This window comes from Pristiophorus japonicus, chromosome 8 (assembly GCF_044704955.1).
Source record: "Pristiophorus japonicus isolate sPriJap1 chromosome 8, sPriJap1.hap1, whole genome shotgun sequence".
Lineage (NCBI taxonomy): Eukaryota > Metazoa > Chordata > Chondrichthyes > Pristiophoridae > Pristiophorus > Pristiophorus japonicus.
In genome coordinates, this window is record NC_091984.1 from 13,619,859 (window position 1) to 13,633,034 (window position 13,176).

General features: G+C 44.5%; 1 protein-coding gene across 4 annotated transcripts in view; it reads right to left on the bottom strand.

Annotated features, from left to right (window-relative positions):
- Positions 1-13,176, bottom strand: part of adgrl2a (adhesion G protein-coupled receptor L2a) — a 544,699-nt gene that overhangs the window by 508,041 nt on the left and 23,482 nt on the right. The gene's annotated exons all lie outside the window — the stretch shown is intronic.

Sequence of the window (13,176 nt, forward strand, 5' to 3'; positions counted from 1 at the left end):
ACATTCAACTTGCAGTCAAATCCACACTTAACAGGCCCTGGTTTGTGGCATTAAGCAGTTGTTATTGCTCAATGCAAGGTCACGATTATATCTATTTACATCAGTTGTGACAGCTTCCATCACCCTCCTGGCGTTTCACCAACATATCACAACTGAGCAATTTTCAAACAGAAAAGGGCACCCAGTTACTTCCTACTTTTGAACCGTATCTTAATCTGGAGAGATAACCAATGCAGAGAAATTTCCAGTCAACAGTAAATAGCCTCTAATTGACCCGATGGTCTATTTAGACTGCTCGCACCCCACGCACCACCCCACACAGAAAAACTAACCTACGGCCTTAAGAAAGCATCACCTCAGCAACAGAATAATATACATCCTGCATTACCTGTGCAAAATACAAGTGGATAAAAATTTGAAAATATTTAAAAGGGAAAAGGCAGCAGAATGGGGTAGGTGTGTGCATGTGTGTACAGGCGTGTGCATGTGTGGAGGCGAGTGCATGTGTGGAGGCGTGTGCAGGCGTTGCCAACCCTCCAGGATTGGCCTGGGGTCTCCAGGACTTGAAGAGCTATCTCCAGGACACTGCTGGGTGCAAACCCAGGAGAAAAATTCCGGGCGTTCAAAAAAAGTGTTGTTTTTTCCATTTCCTTTTGAACTATTTGGGGTTTATTAGTTATAAAAATATTGGCAAGAGGAAAAAGGCTGTTTGGCAGTTGGGAATCATCCAATCTGCCATCGACGCATCTGTTTGCTTTCGCAATTGGCCGTGGGAAAGCCAAACTGCGAGTTTGGACATGTTGGATGAATAATGGCGGGAGCTTGGGGGGGCGGGGCGGTTGGAGGCACGAGGTCAGGTGATAAAATCTCCAGGGATATGTCCAACCAGAGGCATAGTAGAGGTGGGTGTGGGTGTGTGTGTGAGTGTGTTTGTGAGAGAGAGTACGAGAGTGAGAGTATGAGTGAGTGAATGTGGATGAGGGTGATAGCAAGAGTGAATGATGATTAAGAGCAAGAGTCAATGTTTATGAGTGAGAATGAGTGAGAGTGTGAGTGAGAATGAGATGGGAGCGTGTGCGAGAGCGCGTGTGTATGCAGCCCCTGTGGAAAACGCACTGTGTCACGTGTAATGTAAACGGGGAGTCTGTTCGATAGCAGTATTACCATAGACCCAAATCAGAGCATTTCAAACTGCTGTACACGGAATTTATTGGTCTAAACTGGGTTAGTAGCAAGTATGGGTCGTTGAATTTAAAAACAGTGCCTGAGTGACAGATAAAAGGTCAACCTCATTTTCCAATAAGCTTTTAGGGGGCGGAAAATCAACCCTTCAGTCACTATGTATGGCCACATCCTTTGTCCGTGCTTATTCCTGGACTGAATGAAGTCTGCAACTAGACAGTGAGTCTGGATAGAGCAGGCAGGTTAACATGAAAACTGCCTACAATGCCCACTTTTGGGACTGAGGGGCTTCACCTCAGCTTCATAGACAGGCCGACTCCTCAAAGCAAGCTCATCTCAGAACAATCCATTTGTCGAGAGACTGGAAATCAAGTGGTCTCTTTAGACAGGCTTCGCTATGCATTATTCATTACTATGAGTGAACTTGACTGAAATCTGTGGTAGTTGTAGACACACAACTGTAAATGGGCCGATAATATTGGCAAGAGATAATTCAGCACATCCATCACTGAGGGAGATTGATGTCTCCTCCTCTGATTGAAACTTGATTAATGCACTGCTACGACTTACTAGTTAAGGGTAGAAGGCACCGCACTTCCAGTGGATATAGACTGCCTGGCCTATTGGGAAAACCGTAAATCTGCGCACTCTCAATAAACTAGATAACGTAGACCATGATGAGATGTTTCACCTTGTCCCGAACAGGAGAACCTGAGGACACTGCCTGCGTGTGAAGGGGGGTGGGGGTGCGGAAAATTCAAAGCGAACCTACGGAAATAATATTTCAATGAGCGAGTGGTCAATTTATGGAACTGGCTCCTTGGGGAGACGATGGAAGCAGATAGTATTGATTCATTTAAATGCAAATTAGATAGATGATGAGTATATGAGTAATTAGAGACAGGATATGCTGTGAGTGTATCGTGCTTGGGAGGAACAGGTGACTTTGAGCCTGTGGCTCCCAAAGCTCTCCACCACTGGAGTTTTTCCTCAGCTCAAGTCTGGCTCTGTTGTAAACTAATTGAGAGAGAATGATTGCCACGATTAGTGAACAACTTCAGATCGTAGCATCATGTGACTACCGGGATGGTAAGATGACAAACCTTGGTCCTTTTTCATCTAGCAATTCCTAGGCGAGCAAAATTCTGGGTTTGCCTGGACCATTTTCCGAAGAATCTCCTTTCATTTCCTTACACACTGGGACCCTGACTCTGAACCTTTCATGAATTGCGAAGCCGACCACATCCGATGAACTGTATCCCGGCATGACCCACCAGGTAAATGTAACTGTTAAACTTAATGATTCCACACATGCCATGCATCAGTTAGGCAAGACCTCCTGCATTAGACCTACCAAAGCAAGCGCAGCCAAGGAACTGTTATTGGGGGTAATGTACTGAATGTGGATAGAGAACAGGTTGGCAGACAGGAAGCAGAGAGTCGGGATAAACGGGTCCTTTTCAGAATGGCAGATAGTGACTAGTGGGGTGCCGCAGAGCTCAGTGCTGGGACTCCAGTTATTTACAATTTACATCAATGATTTAGATGAAGGAATTGAGTGTAATATCTCCAAGTTTGCAGATGATACTAAGCTGGGTGGTGGTGTGAGCTGTGAGGAGGACACTGCAGGGTGACTTGGACAGGTTAGGTGTGTGGGCAAATGCATGGCAGATGCAGTATAATGTGGATAAATGTGAGGTTATCCACTTTGGGGGCAAAAACACGAAGGCAGAATATTATCTGAATGGCGGCAGATTAGGAAAAGGGGAGGTGCAACGAGACCTGGGTGTCATGGTACATCAGTCATTGAAAGTTGGCATACAGGTACAGCAGGCGGTGAAGGCGGCAAATGGTATGTTGGCCTTCATAGCAAGGGGATTTGAGTATAGGAGCAGGGAAGTCTTACTGCAGTTATACAGGGCCTTGGTGAGGCCCCACCGGGAATATTGTGTTCAGTTTTGGTCTCCTAATCTGAGGAAGAAAGTTCTTGCTATTGAGGAAGTGCAGCGAAGGTTCACCAGACTGATTCTAGGAATGGCTGGACTGACATATGAGGAGAGACTGGATCGACTGGGCCTGTATTCACTGGAGTTTAAAAGGATGAGAGGGGATCTCATAGAAACACATAAAATTCTGACAGGACTGGATAGGTTAGATGCAGGAAGAATGTTCCCGATGTTGGGGAAGTCCAGAACCAGAGGACACAGTCTAAGGATAAGGAGTAAGCCATTTAGGACTGAGATGAGGAGAAACTTCTTCACTCAGAGAGTTGTTAACCTGTGGAATTCCCTACTGCAAAGAGTCGTTGATGCCAGTTCATTAGATATATTCAAGAGGGAGTTAGATATGGCCCTTACGGCTAAAGGGATCAAGGGATATGGAGAGAAAGCAGGAAAGGGGTACTGAGGGAATGATCAGCCATGATCTTATTGAATGGTGGTGCAGGCTTGAACGGCCAAATGGCCTACTCCTGCACCTATTTTCTATGTTTCTATGGAACAGAAAGGAAAGAGGGGAAGATTTCTTGAGCCTGCTCTGTTTAACACTTTACTAATGATTGGGAATTACTTACTGAAACTGAATTTGAATGCAACCCATGTTAGCCCCAATAGCACAGGGGTAAAAATCGGCATCTCGAGGCAGGATGGAGCAAGAAGGTCTCGAAGCCCTTCAAAGAGGCCGATGCAGTTGGAGCAATAACCTCTCCAGTGCGTGGGGAGCAGTAATGAACGTGGTCATGCCAGCCTCGCCCACATCCAGAAAACAAACAGAACATAAAGCTTCCAGAAGTGAGAATGAGCCGAACCGGCTGTATTTTAATCAATCCTGCCCGTATGATATTTTATTGAGCAGCGAAAAGTTCACTGAATGCGTTATGACTGCAGAGACAGTCGCAAGTGGTGTTGTTCGGAATAAATGGTCCGAGGCGTCTCTGCCGTCTAGTTGAAAGAAAGCTTAATAAAGAAGGGGTTTTGACATGACACCCTGGGTGAGGTGGCACCAACCAAGGCTGATTGCTGTAATAACGGCAAGAGAGTTTACTACAGGGGCAGGTCGGGCCTTCTTCAGCCTTTATCATCAAAACGATCAGTTTAGTTGAACAGTTAAAGTGAAATGAAAAACATGAAAAACAAATCTTGATTTCTTTTTTAGCCAGTCATTGTGAAGGGACCCAATAGACTGGAGTGTTATTACCTTTGTGACTAAAAGCATCTTGCATTCTTTTACTAGATTTTGTCCCCCTTCTCCACTGCTGAACTCACTGACCTTTGCTGGACTACACTGTCACAGGCACTGGTCGACCTCTAGTGTATACGTCAAAGTGACCATTCTTCACGCGTGAGACCAGAAACAAAAAGGGTGCGTCGGGAGGCTCTTTGGCCCTAGGGTGCTTCACAACTGAGGCTGGTCCTGTTCATATCCGACATATCCTCTTCTGGCAGGACAGCGATCAGCAGCAGGAATCCCCGGCTGATTTTTTTTTCCCCAAAGCACTGTGCTAAGTAACATAGGGCTAGAATTTCCCCAAAACCCGCCAGCGCCCGATTGCCACCCAAAAAATTGCCACCGCTGGGGAGATTATCGCCGGCGAAAACATCCCGAAAAAATTTTTTTTAAATCCGCCCAGCGAAAAATATGGGCCTTGCACCCTCAACCTGGACAGAAAAGTGCAATTTCGGCTAGATTGATTGCCTAAAGAAAATGGAGGGAAAATTAAAAAATCTAAAAAGATTTACACCGAGGCTGCGGGTTGGGCCAAACACCAAAAAAATAATTAAAATAATTTTTTTAAAAAACTAACTAAAAAATCCAAAAAACACTCCCAAGACACTTTTAAGTTAAATCACCCCAACAGATTTTGAAATTAAATAGTCACTTACCTTTTTCTTACAGACCTACTTACCTACTGCCCAGCTCCGCTGATCCTCGTGGGCGGTTCAAATTTTTTTTATACCTACGGGTCCCCGCTCAGCCAAGGATCGAGCCAGGGCGATTTGTGGACGTTGCACGCCGGCGGTCCGCTCCCCAGCAGGACTTTGAAACCACCGGAGTGGAGTGCCTCAGCTGGGGAAAATTTTGCTGACCCGGTTCTCGCCCAAAACGGCCAACACCGCCGAGAAATCGGGCAGTGAAAGAGTGCAAATTCTAGCCCATAGCGTGTACAGCACAGAAACAGGCTTATTGCCAAACAGGTCCATGCTGGTGTTTATGCTCCACACAAGCCTCCTCCCGCCCTGCTTCATCTAACCCCATCAACATATCCTCTATCCTTTCTCCCTCATTTGTTTATCTCGCTTCCCCTTAAGTGCATCTATGCTAATTGGCTGATTGGTAGCGAGTTCTAACCACTCTCTGGGTAAAGAAATTTCTCCTGAATTCCCTAGTGGATTTATATTTATATTTATGGCCCTTAGTACGTTTAAAATTAGACGTAGAAACGTTTAAAATTCAGACGGGTTGAGACAGGTTAGATGCAGGAAGAATGTTCCCAATGTTGGGGAAGTCCAGAACCAGGGTCACAGTCTAAAGATAAGGGGTAAGCCATTTAGGACCGAGATGAGGAGAAACTTCTTCACCCAGAGAGTGGTGAACCTGTGGCATTCTCTACCACAGAAAGTTGTTGAGGCCAATTCACTAAATATGTTCAAAAGGGAGTTAGATGATGTCCTTACTACTAGGGGAATCAAGGGGTATGGCGAGAAAGCAGGAAGGGGGTACTGAAGTTGCATGTTCAGCCATGAACTCATTGAATGGCGGTGCAGGCTAGAAGGGCCGAATGGCCTACTCCTGCACCTATTTTTCTATGTTTTCTATGTCTATGTTTTCTCCTGGTCCTGCCCGCAAGTGGAATCATCTTCTCTACGTCTTCCATATCAAACCCCTTCATAATCTTAAAGACCTCTATCAGGTCACCTCTCAGTCTCCCCTTTTCTAGAGAAAAGACCCCCAGCCTGTTCAATCTTTCCTGTTAGGTATAAACCTTTTCCAATGCCTCTATATCCTTTTTCTAATATGGAGACCAGAACTGTTCATGATACTCCAAATGTGGGCTAACCAAGGTTTTATTCAACTTTAACATAACTTCTCTGATTTTCAATTCTATCCCTCTCGAAATGATCGCCAGTGCTTTGATTGTTTTTTTTTAAATGGCCTTTGTTAGCCTGTGTCAGTATTGTAGTGATTTGTATATCTGTAATCCAAGACCCCTGTTCCTCTACCACATTTAGACACTTATTTTCCAAGGGAATAAGTGGCCTCCTGATTCTTCCGACCAAAATATATTACCTCACACTTATCTATATTGTTGAAGTTAATTTGCCAATTACACGCCCATTCTGCAAGTTTATGAATGTCTTCCTGTATTTTGTCGCAGTCCTCCTCCAACTTGGTGTCATCCACAAATTTTGAAATTGTTCTTCCGATTTACCAAATTATTTATATAAATGGTGAACAACAATGGTCTCAGCACCGATCCTGTGGAACACCAATTTCCACCCGTTGCCAATCTGAGTAACGACCTTTAACCCCTACTCACTGTTTCCTGTTTTGCAGCCAGCTTGCTATTCATTCTGCTACTTCTCCCCTGACCCCACATGTTCTGACCTTTGAGTCCACTATGTGGTACCTTATCGAAGGCTATTTGGAAATCCAAATATTTTATATCTACTACGATATCCTTATCTATCCATTCTGTTCAAAGAATTTCCCTTCTGAAATCCATGCTGACTACGCCTGTATTTTTAGTTCTAGATGTTTTTTCTATTACATCTTTGAGTAAGAATTCCATTATCTTTCCTTCCGCTGACTTTAAGCTAACTGGTCTATAGTTTGCTGGACTTGTTCCATCTTTTTTTATATATATAGAAATCACATTAGCTGTCCTCCAGTCACCTGGCACTATTCCCTTTTCCAACTAAGTTATATTTATATCTGCTATCTCCTCCCTAACTTCTGTTAATATACGCGGATGCAATCTTCTAAGTCTGATTAGTTTTTAAATTATCTCTTCCCTTTCTGTCTTAAATGTCTTGTTTCTTTGTCGATCTCTTCTGCTAATATGCTAATATCCTGCTAAATGCTGAGGCAAAATAATTATTTAATATATAAACAGAAAATGTTGGAAATACTCAGCAGGCTAGGCAGCATCTGTGGAGAGAGAAAGAAAGTTAACCTTTCCTGCTGGTGACCTTTGATCAGAACAGGAAAATGTCACAGAACATGTTTCTCTCTCCGCAGATTTCTGCCATTTTGCTGTCGTTACCTGTGAAGGTATTTCTTGAATGGCCCTTTTGAGCATAAAAAAGTATCATAAGGAGGCTTTTTCCTCCCTCAACTTATGATTTACTGCCCCCTCATCACGACATCTGAACCTCATCTAATAGAAAAGAAAAAGAAAGACTTACATTTATATAGCGCCTTTCACAACCTCAGGACAGCCCAAAGCACTTTACAGCCAATAAAGTACTTTTGGAGTGTCGTCACTGTTGTAATATAAGAAAAGCGACAGCCAATTTACACACAGCAAGTTCCCACAAACAAAAATGTGATAATGACCGGGTGCGTGAACTTTAGTGATGTGAATTGAGGGATAAATATTGGCCAAGACACTGGGGTTAACTGCTCTGCTTGTTTTGGAAAGACGTATTGTGGGATCTTTTACGTCCACCTGAGGGGGCAGGTGGGGCCGTGGTTTAACTTCTGCAATACTGCACTGGAGTGTCAGCCTAGATTTTTGTACTCCAGTCTCTAGAGTGGGACTTGAACCCACAACCCTCTGACTCAGAGGCGAGAGTGCTACCCACTGAGCCACGGCTGACAGAGCACAGTAACTGTTAATTAACTAATCTCACACTGAGGGAACCTTTGGGATAAAGACAGAAAGAACATTTATATGGTGCCTTCCATGCGCTTACAACTAATTAAGTACTTTTGAAATGTCGTCACTGTTGTAATGTAGGAAATGCACAATTGGCGTCGGAAACCGTGGGCTAAAGAGCGGGAGGAGGGGAAAGTACCAGCCAGGAGTTCCACTGTTGACCTCAATCCAGCGACACCTAGTAGAGAACTACTTACTGCCCACAGCTGGGAAAGATGTGGATGAGAACCGGATTGGGCTCAATCGGCAAATGACCCAACACTCAGTCATAGCTCACACGTGAAGTAGGTTTTTAAAGCCAGGGCTGCCGACACTTGTGGAACCTTATCCAAAGAAAAGCAGTTAGTAACTCTTTGTTTGGGTGCGTGGGGGGTGGGGAGAATGTGAAGTGAAGGAGAAATTTTAAAAGTTAATCAAAAATTGAATTCAACCAACGCAACTCAAGACACCTGCGTGCATCTGGGCTTTCGAGAAAGGTGCCGTCACACCGGCACTCGTGTAGTTCAGATCGTGGGAGAGCAGCGCCTGCGGGCTGGCAGCTGAAAATTGCCACCCTCATCGAGATACCAAGCCCGCAATTCCAACAGGATAAGCGCCAACGCAATGGGCACTTTTTAAGAAGAGGGTGGCAGGCATTAACGGTGCCCGGGGAAAAGAGCGGCTGAATGTGTCCCTCCCAAAAAGCTAGAACACCGAATCTGACACTTCCGCCTGTACAAAAGAGAAGCGACTATTGGTGTGAAGAAAGCTCCTGTATTTTCCTTAAGAACATCAACATCTCTTCCACGAACTGAAACATTCATCACCTGCAGTGCTTGCTGGTTTATTGTGCGGGGTTTCTGTCTCTGGCCCATTTTGCATTCGCGCACTCGCTCTCAAAATCAATATTTATTCATTTACAGAGCTCACCAGTCATAAGATACCCGAGAAGATATTTTGTTTGAACACATCAGACGAAATACAGATAGCATGTGAGGAGGGAGCAGTAAATCATAAGTTAGAGGGAGAAAAATGCCTCAAGATACAAAAAGGCCATTCAAGGCCAAAAAGACATGAAAAACCTATGTGGCATCCATCAATTACTTCGTTAAATTTATTCAAAGTTTCACCCACTTCCTCCTGTGACATGTGTTGTAGGGGAAAATATGTTTGAACTCAACTTAATAGTCAGACACTTTTGTGGAACGTTATTTTGCCGGAGAGGACATTGTGCAGCCAGCTGACTCGGCACCAACCAGCAATCAAATGGGTCAGCCCTGCAGGAGAGTTCTCCCCGGTGTCCTGGCCAATGTTTATCCCTTAACCAACATAACAAAAACAGATTATCTGCTCATTATCACATCGCTGTTTGTGGGAGCTTGCTTGTGCGCAAATTGGCTGCCTCGCTTCCCACTTTGCAACAGTGACTACACTCCAAAAGTACTTCATTAGCTGCAAAGCGCTTTGAGACGTCCGGTGGTCGAGAAAGGCGCTATATAAATGCAAGTCTTTCTTTTTACAGTGACAGCCGTGGCTCAGCACTCTCGCCTCCGAGTAAGAAGGGCGTAGGTTCAAGTCCCACTCCAGGGACTTGACCGCATAAGCGAGGCGGACACTCCAGTGCAGTACTGAGGGAGTGTTGCACTATCAGAGGTGCCATCTTTTCGGTGAGATGTTAAACCTCTCTGAGATTGACAACTTCTACTCTTTAGCAGTTGTTCGAGTACAGGATCTACGGGAACTGCTGGGCTGAAGAGTGTTGCGCTGTGCTGAATTACTGGCATAATCCCTCAGGATAACTGGTTCTATCGGATTATGAACTGAGCTGTCCAAATACCCTTCCTCTTGGAGCAGCCGATTAGATTTAGAACCATGGGCAGAGTCCTCATGCGAGGCAGGAATTTGGAGCAGAACCTCAAGCACACCACCCAACTGCTGTCGATACATGGAAGGGGGCACAGTTCATGGGCAGAAGACCCACACCACTCTTCCACCCAAAATCAGTGCGGGTACAGAATTGAGTTGACTAATAATGGTGAGAGGCTGTTTCACCTGGCTGGAGAGCCTAGAAGAGTTATAATCTCAGGATAAGGGGTCAGCCATTTAGGACTAAGATGAGGAGAAATTTCTTCACTCAGGAGGGCTGTGAATCTTTCGAATTCTCGACCCCAAAGGACTGCAGAGGCTCAGTCGTTGAGTATATTCCAGACAGAGATTGATAGATTTTTGGATTCTAAGGGAATCAAGAGATATGGGGATCGGGCAAGAAAGTGGAGTTGAGGTTAGCCATGATATTGAATGGCGGAGCAGGCTCAAGGGGTTGTATGGTTTGCTCCTATTTCTTATGTTCCAGCCACTGAATACCTTTACCATTCCGTTGATAGGATAGATACAGAGGAGGAAGGCCATTTGGCCCATCTCATCTCAGCTCACCCATCAGAAAGAACCTGCAGTTATCCAACCTTCCATGATCCTGAGGGACTGGACTGTGGGAAGTCAGAGTTGCAGGTCTCCCAATTTATGGGGGAAGAGGAAGTTGGGTATTTAGAATTTTCCAAAGAGAGAGCTGAAGGGCAAAACATCATTGTAGTTGTTGACTGATCTAATTATTATATACACCCTGATTTATATATATAAAACCACTTTTGAAGCTTTACATGGAAGAGGTCGACCATCCCATGATCTGATGCTTACCCAGGTCCTCACAAACTATCCCTAAAAGCAGATTATCTGATCATTGTCACACTGCTGTTTGATGGAGCTTGCTGTGCACAACCTGGCAGACGCATGTACCTGCATTACAACAGTGACTACACTTCAAGAGTATTTCATTGGCTGTAAAGCACATTGGGATGTCCCGAGGTCTATATGAATGCAAGTACTCTCTTTTGAACTGTTTCCAGCGTTTTTGATCCACCACCTGATCCATTTTACATGTTGATCTCTCTTAGTGAGTGCCAAGAGTTTCCTGACACAAACAACATGCGTTTTCTCCCATTCTTTGGCACACCACTTGCAGGGATCAGATGCTCTCAAGCATGATGACACTCTCAAACACATAATAAATTCCAGATGCCAGGGAAAGTAAATATACTTGAAATATGTGTACATGAAAAGGAAACATTCTGTGGGGAAAGAACAGGGGAGCGGGACTAATTGGATTGCTCTTTTCAAAGAGCCAGCACAGGCACGATGGGCCAAATGGCCTCCTGCAAGATTCTGTGATTCTACAAAAGCTTGCAACTTAAATGTTCCATTCGTTTGCAGAAACCCATCAGAAAAATAAGGAAGCCTGAACTTCAACCCAGATCTGAAAAACATTTATGCAACCTGATAGCCACCTTTAATATTCCCTTTGGATTTTCTTTTTAAGCAGTTTCGTACAAAATGCCCATAGTAATAGGATGCGATTCGACTGTCAGACAGCAGTTTCATGTCGAGTCATTAATTATCCTTCATCCTGACAGCAATTCCACTGGCACTAACAAGGCTTGTGAAGCAAACTGTAGTTAGTCATGAGCCAGGAATGAATATGAATAACCGACCTTTTCTGAATAAACATAACTCAAAACAGTTATATCCCATTACCAAGGTAACCAACATTGTACCTTCTACTGAGTGCACATAATTCAACAATTTGGTGCCTCGCTGTTTGTTCAGAAATGAAATCTAACATGTGCACCCGCATGCTATTTACCAAGAGTGAACAGAAAAGAGTGAGCAGAATAGTACGGCTGGTTACTTTATTCAGGACAGACAAAGGAGAGTAGATTGCCCTGTAGTTTAATTTATTGCTGCCTCTTGTTCTTTTACGCTATACCGAGCAAGCAAACAGTAGCCACCTTGCGTAAATATACTCGGTTCAGAGGGCTGCCAGTGGCCCAATCTGTTCGGGGCAGCATGTCGCTCAGCCAATACAAAACCCCGGAAAGGCTCCAAGGTCTGACTGTAAGGAAAGAAAGAAAGGAGATAGAAAGAGAGAGAGAGAGAAAGTGAGACAAGAGAGAAAGAGAAAGGAGAGCAAGAGAGAAATAGAGAGAGAAAATAGAGTGCGAAAAAAGGAGAATAGAGAAAGAAAAAGCAGAAAGAAAGTAAGATAGAAAGAGCGAGAGAACAGACTGATTTGCATTTATATAGCGCCTTTCATGACCTCAGGATGTTCCAAAGCGTTTTACAACCAATGAGATACCTTTCAAATGAAGTCACTGTTGTAACTTAGGAAACATGTCATCCAATTTATGCAAAGCAAGCTCCCATAAACAGCAATGTGATAATGACCAAATCATTTGTTTTAATGATGTTGGTTGAGGGATACATTTTGGCCAGGGCACCGGGAATAACTCCTCTGCTCTTCTTCAAAATAGTGTCATGAGATCTTTTATGACCAGCCAAGAGGGCAGACGGTCTAATGTCTCATCCAAAAATCGGCACCTCCGACAGTGCCGCACTCCCTCAGCACTGCACTGGAAGCTTCAGCCTAGATTTGGGCTCGAGTTCCTTGAACCCACGAGCTTCTGACTCAAAAGGCGAGAGTGCTACCCACTGAGCCACGGCTGAGACGAGGTGGCGATGAGGGGTCTGCATCTGGTCTCAACGACAAAATAAAACACATGGCCAAGGTTCCTCGTCAGTAACCAGTGTCCCCTCATCGGAAAACGCGTGCACGTGTACACCGTGTGAGGTTGGGATTGAACTGATGCATGTCGTACATATCCTCCCCACCTGCCCCCACCCCCCTGACCATAAGTGAAGAATGACCACAAGTGAAGAATGACCACATGGGATAAATAGTGGAGACCACCCATGGACACACAAGGAGTCAACACTGACAGCAAAGGAAGGGAGGGGAGAAAATTGGCAGAAAAAGGCAGACAGAAAAGCAAAAGGGAAAAAAATTCTCGTGTGTTATTTAATAGCAAACTGATTAATGATTTGAAATGGTGGTGCTGCATGTTCTCAATCTGCTACAAAGCTCACTACGTAAGGCAGGCTTACCTCCTCCGGGTTAGTGACCTAAAGATTGTCTGAGCTCTCAGACAGCGCACCGGCAACACATGAGAGTGGTTAACTATAAAAGCAAGCGAAGCGCTCCAAAAATAATTCCTCGTTCAGCCTCTCCAGGCCAATCTGTTTTGGAT